This window comes from Pinus tabuliformis, chromosome 8, assembly GCF_031772625.1.
Source record: "Pinus tabuliformis cultivar Carrire ecotype Pingquan chromosome 8, CPIR1, whole genome shotgun sequence".
Classification (NCBI taxonomy): domain Eukaryota; kingdom Viridiplantae; phylum Streptophyta; class Pinopsida; order Pinales; family Pinaceae; genus Pinus; species Pinus tabuliformis.
Window position 1 is genome coordinate 698,335,447 of NC_142294.1, and position 14,484 is coordinate 698,349,930.

The 14,484-nt window shown below is 38.4% G+C and overlaps 1 pseudogene; it reads left to right on the forward strand.

Moving 5' to 3' along the window:
• Positions 1-14,484, forward strand: part of LOC149237532 (uncharacterized) — a 129,768-nt pseudogene that overhangs the window by 18,219 nt on the left and 97,065 nt on the right.

The window sequence follows — 14,484 nt, forward strand, 5'->3', positions numbered from 1 at the left end:
GACTCTTCTAGAGTCTTTTACATCATAAATACGTGGCTAGCCCCTTTTCCATAAATAATGGGTGTTGGCACGAAATCCTCTCGAACTATAGGTGTGAAAATAGGAAGGTCAACTTCTGAGTGGCATAACTTTTGCATACAAACTCTGATTGACATGCTTCTTGCGTTGTTGGAAAGGTCTATGTGTGTCGAATATCATGGAAATGTGTGCACTGGAGCGACAAAGTTTTACCACCAAAAAACATCGTTTGATGCCTCAAAATGCTCCCGGAAGGTTTCAGACCTCGTTTCGCCAAACTGGGTCTCGCTGGTAAAAACAATCCCATGAGTTGATTCCTCCACCTTTTCTACTCCAAATGCATCGATATGGATGAAAAACAATATAATGATCAAATTCGGATCACACCTCCCCATTTTGGGAGGTTGTTGGTCCCCAAAAGCTTCCACCGAATGAGGTGAGGAAATTTTTCCTCCACCTTCTCTCCAGTGTACCATTTAGCTTTGCCTGGAAGTTGTCCCTTCAACCCAATATGTCGAAGGTCATATTGCCCCTGTCTTGTAGTTCTAGACCTCTTCTACAAAACTGTATCTTCTGTCAACTTTGCCTGAGCGTCTAGTGCCAAATCCTCCACAGAAGGTAGGACATGTTCCTCTTCCTGATCTAGCATGGAAGGCTCATAGAGTTTCAAATTCTCTACATTCACAACTAAGTAAATGTGCATATATGGTGGTAAACTGAGTCGATAAGCATTATCACCCACCTTTTCCAATATCTCAAAGGGACCATACCTTAGAGCCTTGATTTTCTTACCAGGCCCATGCAACCTCTCCTTGTTCAACTGTAGCCATACTCTGTCTCCCACCTTGAATGATTTCTCTGTTCTGTGTTGATCATGCATGGCCTTATACTTCTCTTGCGACTTCTGCAGTGCTTCCTGTACTTGTAGATGGATCTACTTGATTTTCTCTATAAATATTTCAGCCCTCAAAGCATCTCATGTAGGATCTTCCCTCACTCATCCTTACTGCCCATATGCAATATCCAAAGGTGAAGGTTGAAAATATCCAAAACAAGTCTCAAATGAGGACTTTCCTGTAGAAGTGTGGTCTGCCCTGTTATAAGAATGTTGTATATATACCAGATTTTCATCCCAGGTCTTCGAACGCTTCTAGTTGTATCCTCTTAGAAGCTGCACCAAAGTCTTGTTGACTACTTTTGTCTGCCCATCTTTTTGTGGATGAAATGTTGTAGGTCTCTTCAAATTTTTTTCCATCTTCTCCCACAATGTAGTCTAGAATGCACTGAGAAATCTTGCGTCCCTATTTGAAATGGTGCTCCTTGGTATCCCAAATTGCACCTAGACCTGTCCAAAGAAAATGTTTGTTGCTTCTTGTCCTCTTATGGTCTTTTTACAGGGCATTAGAACACACATCTTGCTGAACCTGTCAACTACCACGAACAGGTAGGCATGTTCCTTCCTGGTTGTTGGTAAACCTCCCACAAAGTCCATGGAAATGCTTTCCCAAGGACGACTAGGTACATGTAAGGGGTGATACAAACCATGTTTCCTGTTGCTAGGCTTGTTGGTACAACAAAGCATACATCCTCTTATGAACCTAGCTCTCTGCTCTTGCATCTGGGGACAATACACATACCTCTACAAGTTAGCCACGGTCTTCCCTACACCAAAGTGTCCTGCAACCTTGGAGGTGTGAGCCTCTCTAATCAACTGCAAATGCTCACATTTAGGAACACATAGATTATCCAGCCTGTAGAGTAACCCATCCTACAAATGGTAGTCAATGGTGTTGTCGCCATCATGCACATGAATTTGACTCTGCAACTGTTGATACACCTCCTTGAAGTCCTCGTATTCTGAATATGCCTCTTTGTATGCATCATGGGTGAATGGATCCATGTGAATAAGAGTCCCCAAAGCTGTAATTTTTGATGTGGGTGGCCTTGAAAGCATATCGTCCAACTTGTTTGTGTTGCCTTTCTTATACTTGATCACCAAATGAAACTGTTATAAAAACCCCATCCACTTGTAATGCCTGGTCTTTTGTAGCTTACTCTGGGCCTGAAAGTACTGTAACAGCTGGTGATCTATGTGGATTACTATCTCCTTTCCCATCAGATAGTGCTTCCACTTCTTCACAAGTTGCACCATGGCATAGATCTCCTTGTCATTGGTAGGGTTATTAAGAACCGCCCCATGAAAAACTTCATAATGGTAACATATAGGCCTTCCTCCCTGCATTAGTACAACTCCCATAGCATACCCACTCGCATCTATCTCCACTTAAAAGGGCCGCTGCAAGTTTGGTAATGCCATAACTGGTGCTTGAATGATCTTCTTCTTTAACTCCTCGAAATCCTTATGCTAACCTTTTCCCCACTTGAAACTCTTTCCACTTGTTGTTATGGTGTGGATCGGTGCTGCTACCACTGAAAACTAGGTTATGAATTTCCTCAGGTATTGTGATGCCCTAATAGAACTTCTGACCTAAAAAACAATAGTAGGCATTGGACATTTCATGATGGCCTCCATAATGGAAGGATCTATCTCCAGTTCTCCTCCATCGATCACATACCCAAAATACGCTAAGGACTGCTACACAAACTCACACTTCTTGATATTTGCTAGCAATTGGTGCTTCTTCAAAGTTTCTAGCACCTGTGTCAAATGTGACATATGCTCCTCCGAGGTAGCACTATATACCAATATATCATCCAAATAGACAATAACAAATGAATCTATAAAAGGGTGAAGTACATCATTCTTTAATCTCATAAATGTAGTTGGTGCATTACATAGGTCAAACGACATAACTAACCACTCATACAAAGCTTCTCTGGTTTTGAAGACGGTCTTCCATGTATCTTCTTCTTTGACTCGAACCTGGTGATATCCAGACTTCGAGTCCATCTTGGTGAAGTATTTTGCTTGCTGCAACTAATTAGCAAATAATTTATTGTGGGCAGGGGGTATTTGTTATTGAGCGTGATTTTATTCAATGCCATGTAATCTATACACATTCGCCTAGTCCCATCCTTCTTTGGCACAATGATGATGGGTGACCCACATGGTGATGTACTCGATCGAATTACACCTTGCTTCAGTAGTTGTTGCAACTGTTTCTTCACCTCACTTGCTTCTATAACATACTGCATGTACAATCCAATATGGCAATGGGGAGTCTAGCGATAGCTGGATCTCATGCTCCACTTCTCCCTTGGGTGGTAGCCCTTTAGGCTCTCAGAACACATTATTGTATGCCTATAACAACTCCTCCAATTTTCGTTTATGTTTTTTCTTAGTACACCCCTTTAGCGATGCCTTGCTTCTTATTGACTCCTATTCAGACTGACTTTCTCTTAAAAACAATAAAACATACTTCTTGTTGGAATTGATCAATTTATTGGCTTGGTTGGAACTTATGAGTGAAATTTTTGACTTATCTTTGTGCACATTGATGATGAACGATTTTCCATCCTTGATGAGCCGATATTGGTCAGCTCTCCTCATGAATATTGTGTCACTCATGTACATGTATGGACTCCCAAACACGACTCCACATACATCAAGGGGAACCACATCTAGATCTACTTCATTAATAAAATTATCACTGATAGCAAATCTAATTTTGCATTGTTTTGTTACCTTCAACTCTGCATCCTTATGTACCCATCCCAGTGGATATGGGTTTGGATGATCACAAACTTCCAACCCCAATTTCTTGACCAACTCTACTGCAATGAGATTTGCCTTCGATCCTAAGTCAAACAAAGCATCAATCTTCGTCTTCTTGACTTGTATCTTTACATGGAAGAGTTTGGACATTTATTTCCTTTCCTGTTGTTGAAAGCTACTCAGGTTCACCTCCTTCTACACTGATGTACAAATGATCTTCTCATCCACGTCCGAGTTGCTTTCAACTTGGTTTCTCAAATCAATGGCCATGGGATTATTCTTCTTATTATCTTTCTTCTTGTTCTTCAGGTTTAGCTTTGGATGCAACTTCCAACACTTCTCCTCTGTATGGCCATCGATGTTGCAGCGGTTGCTAGGATCTTTGCATTGGTGTGTTGTGGTTGTCGTCTCTTTATCTTTGCCCACTTTTTGTTTCTTCTTCCTCTCCTTAGAAGCTTCTTGTTGTTGGTTCTGCTTCGATCCACTTGATTATGCTCTTTTCAGGCCTATGTTCTCCACGTACTGTGCCTATACACAAGCCTCGTCCACCGATTTGGGCTTGAACAACATCACTTGCTCATGCAAATGGAAGTGTAGACCCCATAAATACTGGAGGAGTACATCTAGGTTCTTTGGAGAGATACCCAACATTATGGCCATCTTTCTGAATTCTGTGGTGTACTCCTACATGCTTTGGCCTGGATTTTTCCTGAAATAATGCCATCATATCTATTGGTCCTCCACACACCCAATGGGATAAAAATGTGACTTAATGAGGCTTTTGAAATCCTCCCACTTAGTCACTGGAGGTTCTCCCTCCAACCTCAAGGTTTCTATGTGGCTCTCCCACAAAGTGCATGGCCCTCTAATTTTAGTCACGTGAATGAGATCTTTTTCCCTTCCTCGATCTGATGGACGCTGAAATAAACTTCCAATAGCTACAACCAGTGGTTCAACTTTAGAGCATCGATCTCGCCATGGTACGACATGATATCAACTTTTGTTTCCATTTTGAATAGGTATTGATTCAAGACACTTGAACTAGGTTGATCTTTTCAGGGTTCTTTCTTCAGTCGATTCTCTGTATCTCCCCGATCTTCTGATCCTCGTTCTAATTTTTCCTTTGCGTTCAAACCCCATCTTTTCCAAATATCCCCAACTTATTTCTTAGGTCCGCCATAAGGAGGTTTGCATTTTGGTTTATATCCACGACTTGTTGTTCGAGCCGTGAAATCCTCACCTTTGCAGCATCACGAGGTTCGTTTACAGATTCATCACCCATGGTTAGGGTTTTAAGATTTCTGGACTCGCTGATCTAGATCCCTGCAATCTCCAAAAAATACCCAAATAAAACCGCTTTGATACCAAATGATTCGTAAATTGTCATGGATATTCCACTAGACAGTTCGTCACAACAAATTTGATAATATTATATTAAAGTATGAGATTCCACACTATTACAGTTTTATTTAATTTCTAGATATGTAGATTTTACTGTAATTAGTGCATGCATGCAAATGGAAATTATGTAGAAAAGTAGAGAATGATCAAATAAGCTCACACACACATAAGACACAAGATATGCTCTTTGGGAAACCCTTTCGGGAGAAAACCCAGCTGGAATGTCAGGTCGCTTCGCTCTCTTTCTTTGTCTAGAAATATGGCTATAGGTACAAAGAAGTAAAGCCTGTGGCCCGTGGGCTGCTACAGTGCACAAATCCTCTGTGTGTGCTCTACCTCCTATCTCTCATGGCTATCTTTGCTCAGCTATGGAACAAAATTCTCTCAAAAGAATGGAATGCCTCTTCCTCCTAGTAGTTTGATTATAACATAACCTGATAGCCTATTAGTGGTTAAGTTTGACTATGTGAACTCTTAACTAGAGTTACAAAAAAGATTCTTCTAGAGCATTTTACATCATAAACACGTGGCTAGCCCCTTTTCCATAAATAATGGGGGCTGACGTGACATCCTCCCAAACTATAGGTGTGAAAACAGGAAGGTCAACTTCTAAGTAGCATAACTTTTGCATGTGAACTCCGATTGACGCGCTTTTTACGTTGTTGGAAAGGTCTTTGTGTGTAGAATAACATGGAAAGGTGCAATGCTAGAGCGACAATTTTTTTCCCATAAATAACATCCTTTGATGCCTCAAAATGCTCCCAGAAGGTTTCAGACCTCGTTTCGCCAAACTGGTCTTGCCGGTAAAAATAGTCCTGTGAGGTAATTCCTCCAGTGTTTCCACTCCAAATGCATTGATATGGATGACAAACAATATAATGATCCATTTCAGATCATTTGTTGTATTTTATATGTAAAGTTAACTAGTAATCGATGTTTTTGTTTGTTATTTGCCTGCAAGTTTTTGGGCAATGACTCATGCATTTCTTTGTTTGGAGAAAATTTGAAAGAAATATTGTTTTGATTTTTTGTCATGGATTTCACCAATCACTTTTAACTTTGTGAATTTTGGAAGTTTTCAACATCGACATAAATATATCTTAACCCTAAATTTAGCAAGCACCCATAGGGATTAAAAATTCAAGGTGTAAATAATGAGATCTTAATGCTTTTATGATATTTTCAGACAAGTAGTAGATGAAGGTTAATATAGATCTAAGTTTATCCAACTTGTTCAACTTTGTGCATGAATCTTTATTTAAAAGTTCCATTGTCATAGGACCCATCTTTTCTAGGGGGTCCATTTGTTACAAATCTTGTCGAGGTTCCCCTAAATATCACAATCTTAGTTAACATATAGATTTTTGCAAGGAATATTGAGATGTGTTTTTCGGGTTTTACTTCTTTTCAATGATGAATCCACTCTTATTTTCCATTTAAATGCTTAACTCTATTTTAGCTTAAATCATATCAATCTAAAGGCCATGTGTTTTACATGTAATTCCCTTGATTGGTGTGGTGTTGTAGGATCTTGGGACAAAACCAAAAAGTAGAATATGGAGTTCACTTGAAGTTGGCACTGAAATCTTTGTCAGTGACAAGGATGAAATTGTAGAGTGGACCTTTAATGACTTTGATGTCGTTGTTCCAGTGGTAGACGATGCATAAGAATTAATTTCATAAATTAATATGTAGTGACAAATGCATAATGATGCCAAAATAAGTTGAGGCTTTGCTTTATTATTCATTCTTACTTTTCAATAGCTTTCAAATTTCTGCTAAAGGGCATGGGTGATTCTTTCGAGAGGTTTTCCCAACTTATTATTGTTATCAACAAGAGATTTATTAGATTAAGATAAAGGTTTAGAACCTATTTTCAATGTGAAGGTATTTTTGTATTACTTCTCTTGATAACAAATCTAAAAGAAAAATGTTAAGACTACATAAAGGAGAAAAGCATTGCCAAGCATCTTATTTCTCTACAGTTTGAGTTGTCTAGTTATGATTACATTAGACATGGCCATTTCACATTGCCTATTATTAGGAGGCATTTTCAATGGAATATGGGAAATTAATAGTATTGCTTCTTACTACAATAATGGGTAAAGAAGTCAACTAATTCTAACTAATAATGGTGCTTCCTTCTTCTAAAGAGGTCTAGTTTCAAGCCTACCACCCAATTGTTATACAAAATTTGAATATAACAACATAAACTTTTGACACTTACTAATCTACATAAAATGTAAAGTGACAAGCATGAAAAACAAATAATCATCATCAAATTTCCATTTGAAAAGTACAATAAATTTTAAATTCCAATCCAAAAAGAAATTTTTAGCTATAATACGTTCAAGTACAAAAGTTTTTTTCCTTTATATATCCAAAAACAATGATAAGAATTTTAAAGAGCGATTTTTAGAATTCCACAAAAGATGGTTTTTTAATAATTATGGTGAATGAAATTTGTATAGGGGAGGGACACCATTACTTGTGCGCCCTCCCCTCCACCTCGCTTACTGCCACGTGATCTGCATGCATTTGGTACGACAGGTGTCCGCCGTGGACTGCCACGTGTTGGGCATCGTGTCAAGGTAATAAAACACCATTCCGCACCATGATTAGGGTTGTTTCCGCCTCATTTCTGTGATGTGTTGTTTCCCTCTTGTTTTTCTGTTCGGGTCCGGTTGTTGGGCGAAGCCCTCCGCCGACGATGGCGCGGGACGGCTCCAGTACCTGCGTGCTTCGTCCGCCATGGTTGAGCTGATGTCTGCCATTGTTTGCCGATACACGTCCATGGTTGGAACAGGGTTTCTGTCTTTCTTGTGGTTTTCCGCCTGCAATTGTTGGTCATTCTGGACCGCCGGTGGTTTAGGGTTTCCTTGGTGGTGGTTTAATTTGCGGTTTTTATTGTTTGGGGAGGAGCCAGTAGCAGTTTCAACCAGTTCGAGGTCGAAGGTTGCATTTACAGGTAACTGCAGGTTTTTGTGTTTTTTGTTTGGTTTTTGTTGTTGTCCAATTGCTAATTTCCAACTCGTTGCAGGTGTGGCGAGCTCCGGAGAAGGTGTGGCGACCATCCATGGCTTCTATCTGGTAGGATTTTAATCCTACCAGCTATTTCTATGTGTTTTTCAACACAAAACACCTTATTGGAATTTTTGTTAACTTTGCATGGCAGGTTTTGAGGGTTTAGGGTTTTGCAGGTTAGGGGTTTAGGGTTTTGCAGGTTAGGGGTTTAGGGTTTAGTGTATTTAACTTATTTTGTTCTTTCTTTGGTCTCTGAATTTAGATTTAAATGCATACTTAGCTATTTAGGGTTTTGTTCTTTCTTTGGTCTCTAAATTCAGGCTGTAGTAGGACTGTTTGCATGTTTACCTACATAGTGGCTTACGATGTTTCCGACCTAAAATAGTTTGACATGTATTATCTTTTTCTGTTGTGGAAAACTTGGTGAGTGCGCATTTATCATTAAGATAATTTTTCTAAAATTGTGTGTATAGCAGAGTCTGGTAGTTAATAATTGATATCATGAGTTCAGGAGAGTTTGATCAATTATAGTTGTTTGACAGCGTTGTGAGAATTTGGTCTTTGAATTTAGATTTAAATGCATACTTAGCTATTTAGGGTTTTGTTCTTTCTTTGGTCTCTAAATTTAGGCTGTAGTAGGACTGTTTGCATGTTTACCTACATAAAGGTTCATTTTGACTGAGGATTTGTAAAATTATTTAAGTTGCCTTGATATATTCTCTATGAATTTGAAAATCTCTAAATTCAGGTTCTAATAGGGATATTTGCGTATTTAGAGGTTGATTTTGAGTGAAAGATTGTAAATTTATTGGATCACCTTATCATTTTCTTTCCTCTAAGCCAAACAGGTGAAGTTCAGATGCCGGACATCGCTAAACTCAGGCTCTAGTAGGAAAGTTTGCATGCTTTAGCTACAGAGAGGTCCATTGAGTGAAAAATTGTAAATTTAATTGCCTTGATTTTTTTCCTTTTTGAAGCCAGAAACCTCTATTTCAGGTTATCATAGGAATAAATGTAACGGAGGATCATTTTGATTGAAAAATTTGAACTTTATTGAAGTCGCCCTGGTATATTTTTTTCTTTGCGGAAATTTGAAGCTGGAAATGTTTAAATTCAGTTTCCACTGGGAATATTCTCGTATTTAGCTACAAAGAGGTCTTTTTGAGTTAATATTGAAAATTTACTCAAGTACTATGTTCTGTCATTTAAACTTAACATTTGCAATTGGCACAGAGCATAACGATATCTGTTTAGCTCTGATATTCTGACAACAATGTTTGTGTCTTAGGCCTCAAAGGGGTTTTTATGAGTTAAAAACATGCAGATATTCAGTTTGCCTTGTTTTGTTGTTTTTTTTAGATTGAAATCGTGTTACATTAGGTTAGGACAAGTAATATTAGTATTGTGATCTATGGAGAAGTTAGCATTGAGTGAAACCTTTTTGAGTTCACCTTGTTTTGCTGTTTGGACTTTTACATGGCTCTGTTGGCCTTTACAATGTCCTGGAGTGTGGAATGCCCAATGTACCGCTTATTTGCAACTTCTTTGGCTCTTATGTGTCCACTGCTTCGATCACACTTGTATTGGCTCAAAAATACTACAGAGAAATCAACCTAGTATACCCTTTGGCTCTATTGAGTTAATCTTTGTGCTCTAATAGTTCATTGCTTATTGTTGGATATGTTTTGGTCTCGATCTAGTTTGATAATTTGGGAGGAGGGTAGATTGCCTTGGCCAAAAATTCAGACTCTAAGCAGACTCTGAACTATACCTCCACATCTTATATACTGTGGAGACATAACATGAATTTTCATTTTCATTTTATCAGCATGTATCTGTATTTCGCTCAAATTGAAATATTTATTTCCATATGGTAGTTCTTAGATTTCGCTCAAATTTGTATTTCCATATGGTAGTTATTTCCATATCTGTATTTCGCTCAAATCTGTATTTCCATATGGTAGTTCTTAGATTTGAGATATTTATAGGGATTATGGGAGGTGCTTGGAATTACTAGTGACTATGGAATTTTACATGGCTTTGTTGGCATTTACAATGTCCTGGAGTGTGGAATGCCCAGTGTGCCGCTTATTTGCAACTTCTCTGGCACTTATGTGTCCACTGCTTCGATCACACTTGTATTGGCTAAAAAATATTACAGAGAAATCAACCTACTGTACCCTTTGGCTCTATTGAGTTAATCTTTGTGCTCTAACAGTTAACTGCTTACTGTTGGATATGTTTTGGTCTCGATCTAGTTTGATAATCTGGGAGGGGGTAGATTGGCTACATAGAAGACATGTTAGTTACCTAGCATGACCATACTTTGGTCCCATATGAAGCACTGTTGATATTTTGATTGTTTAATAATAAAATATATCATGCCTTGGCCAAAAATTATTTTTTTGAGATAAGATGCAATTCATTCTAATAGTTTATGCTCTAAGCAGACTCTGGAACTATACCTCCACATCTCATATACTGTGGAGACATAACATGAATTTTCATTTTCATTTTATCAGCATGTATCTATATTTCGCTCAAATTGAAAGAAAGTTGATTCAAAATTTCTTATTTTCACGCACATTCCTCAAACCATATGGTAGTTCTTAGATTTGAGATATTTATAGGGATTATGGGAGGTGATTTATTTAGCGCTAAATTATTTTTCTCCAACAAATGAGTTTGTTGAATCGAAAGTCAACATGTGTTGGTGTGCAGTGAAAGCATTCCTTTGAACATTTTCAGTCACAACTCATAACCTGTCTAAAAAGGAAAACTTCCATGATTAATGTGAAGGGGAGTTGTTTAATCAAGATCACACAAATGTTTTGTTTATTAATACAATTTTCTTCCCCAAACCCAAAGGAAACTAGAAACATCACGACACTGGTTTTCCATTTTGATTAAATTCCACCACACTACTGTTATGTTTACTTCACAGTGAGGAAATCTATGGCACTCTAATGAAATGTGTGTACTTGGAATTACTAGTGACTATGGACTTTTACATGGCTCTGTTGGCCTTTACAATGTCCTGGAGTGTGGAATGTCTAGTGTACCGCTTATTTGCAACTTCTCTGGCTCTTATGTGTCCACTGCTTCGATCACACTTGTATTGGCTCAAATGAAATGCTAATTTCTCAAAAGAATCATAATGCAACTCAAGGAAAAACATGGAAATTTAATTTTATTAACATTTCAAAAATATTACAGAGAAATCAACCTAGTATACCCTTTGGCTCTATTGAGGTAATCTTTGTGCTCTAACAGTTAACTGCTTACTGTTGGATATGTTTTGGTTTCGATCTAGTTTGAGAATTTGGGAGGAGGGTAGATTAGCTACATAGCCTTGAATGATAGGTGATCAAGTTGACTCAGGGCTTCAAATAGGAGGGACGCTCAAAAGACAAGTGACACAAACCGTGATAAGTATTTTGTAGGATTTATGAACACCAACATATCAGCAGGATTGGTGTATGATTCAAGTTTACAGAAAAGCACTGTGTGCCACTTCCAATTCCTTGCAGATGATGTAACATGTATATTTCTCTTTTTGAAATATAAAGATTTTTTCTTTCCAGATTATATATATATATATATAGAAATCCATCCAAAATCCACATCATAATGTGGTTACAACCAAAAACATATGACACCCCTATTCTTTATGACCCTAAGAATCTTGTAAGATTTCTACATTATAATAGACTATAGATTTTACTTATAAAATGGATTTTGGCTACAATGTCGCACACGTTATGAAATAAAACAACCTAGGTTGTAAGCCCAAATGTTTCTGTGACAAGAAAAAGATACAATCCATCCAAAATCCACATCATAATGTGGTTACAACCAAAAACATATGACACCCCTATTCTTTATGGCTCTGAGAATCTTGAGTGCCAAAACTCCCCGAGTTACCTTCTTGAGCCAAGTAGGTTGGCCTACCAGTCAAGATTGATTAGGAAATGGTTGATTGCTGCCATATGATTGACTCCAATTTGCAGCTTCCAACCATGGAGGTATTGAGTACCCATACCTCACATTTGCACTACTGACCCCTGCATTAAGTGGAGGTGTGTAATGAGCATACATAGAATTGACACCAACTCTGGTAGGAATAAGGCAAGTGGATAAACCCTCAGTTTGATAGTGAGGCACTTGAACGTTTATGAGATCTTGGAATAATGGTGTATTATCTGCAATGGAGTCAAATGAGTTTGAAATAATCCTGGTTTCATCAGCTATTCTTGTATCATTGATCATCCCTTGTTCCTTTTCAAGCATTTGTTGTGCCTTTCATTTTTCCTTTTCCTATCTTGCCATTTGTTTTTGTTGGTCCTTAACTTGCCTTGCTTTATCTCTTTCAATCCTTTCATCTGCTCAATGTTGCGCTGCAATAATCCTTACTGCCTTCTTCTCCTTGACTAGATCCTTCTTTTTCTGTTTTAATTCTTGCATTTCAAATTTCTTTTTTTTTCAGACTCAACTAACAGGTTTATATAGTCCTCTGAGGTGAGTAACTGTGAGCTTCGGCCCAGACGAAGACTACCCGGTGCACCTTGCTTTTTTTTCATTGATACTCTCTCTACTGGTAGCTTTAGGAACCAACCAAGTGTCTTCTCCACCCCTCCCACCTGCATGTCATTGCTTGGTACTTCCCTTTCAGTATCTGATGGAACTGATTGAACTATATCATTATCTTCATTTGATGCCTCATTATGTGCTTCATCTTCTTCCATTGATCTATTGTCCACAAAAAAATGAACAATTTCACTGTTCAATTCTGTTGGTTGTGAGGGTATGTTCCTGCTTTCTTCATTGGTTGCTGAGACACTATGTGCATTCATATTAATCATTGCTTCTGCTAGCCATGAAGGTGGGGTTACTTGGCTTGGCAATGTCAATTGGTCATTGTCAACTGCATGTTCAACAATGTCATTAACAATATCAGCAACAGGAGTTTCATGTTCTTGAGTTGGTGGAACGATCTCCATGTTACTGCGAATTTGTTCATGGTTATATTGTGTTTCACATATAGTTTCATCATCTTTAGCATATAAGTGTCCTTGAGATAGGGAAATCATATTACTAGCTGCAACAACATCATCTTGGTCATCTACTTCTTGCACTTCAACACCTGTTTTGGCATTCCCTTCTTCCTAACCATCCACATGAAACGCTTGGCTACAACCAGTATCATGCATAAGAGCATCATAGTTCAATGGCCAGATTCCTGTCCTCCAAAAGCCAACCTTGATATTTGATGGTGTCAAAGACCTTTTAAAAGCTTTACTTGCAAGCTCTGCTAACTCGAACCTTTTCACCTCAACCCCTGGATTCTTTGCCATCCATGCAGTGCACTCCGACCTGAAATAGTTCTTGAAAGGGCCAAACACACTAACATCAAGGGGTTGCAGTCTGTGAGTGGTATGAGTGGGCAATGTCAACAGGTCGATGCCTAAATTGTTTTCTTCCTCAATTGTTTGTACAACCATGTGGCTCCCATGGCAATCTAATATCAATAGGTGTCTGTTATTAGGCGAGACGCCACCTAGTACCGATGCAGCAAAGTGAAAAAGCAAACTTAGAAACAGTTCTTTAGTTATCCATGCATGGGGATGTACAACCATGAATGCACCTGGTTCACAGTTTTGTATATAGTTTTTTAGTTGATTTTTACCTTTGAATAGATAAAATCCTGGGATTGAAGTACTAATTGCATTGACACAACATAAAATAGTTATCTACTCCCTGCTCTTAGGTAAAATCTTTGGCACATTTCGGCTCCCTCTCTTGGCAATTGCCCGCATGCCACAATTCCTCCCTGCTTGTAAACCTGTTTCAACACAGTTCCATATATGGTTTGCTCCATAAGAATGTTTATCATAAGCACTAGAAAGTGTGTCATAAAACTTTTGCACAACTGCAGAGTGCAAATTTAATGCTCTGTCTCTGTCAAGGCCCTCAACAGTACGCAATACAAGTTCTGGATGCCTTTTTTAAACCCAAACCACCATGATTTACCAGGAAACCCATCTTTGAATGGGTTTGGCCTCCCTTGACAGATTTGAGCAACTATGGATTTGAGTTGTATCAACTCTAGCCCATGTCCCAATTGGGCCATCTCTTTACACCACTCAACCACCTCGGCCTCCTCCTCCTCAGACATAACTGTAAGAGGCCCTCTATGTTTTGTATGAGTCAATCCATTTATCCAATAATTTATTGATGAGGGAGGAATACCAAGTTTTTTTGCAGATGCCCCAACTGAGTATCCATTAAACTATATGTCGTCAATTGCAACTAACATTTGCTCTTTTGTCCATCCCTTATACCACTGATCTTTTTAGTTGAACTTG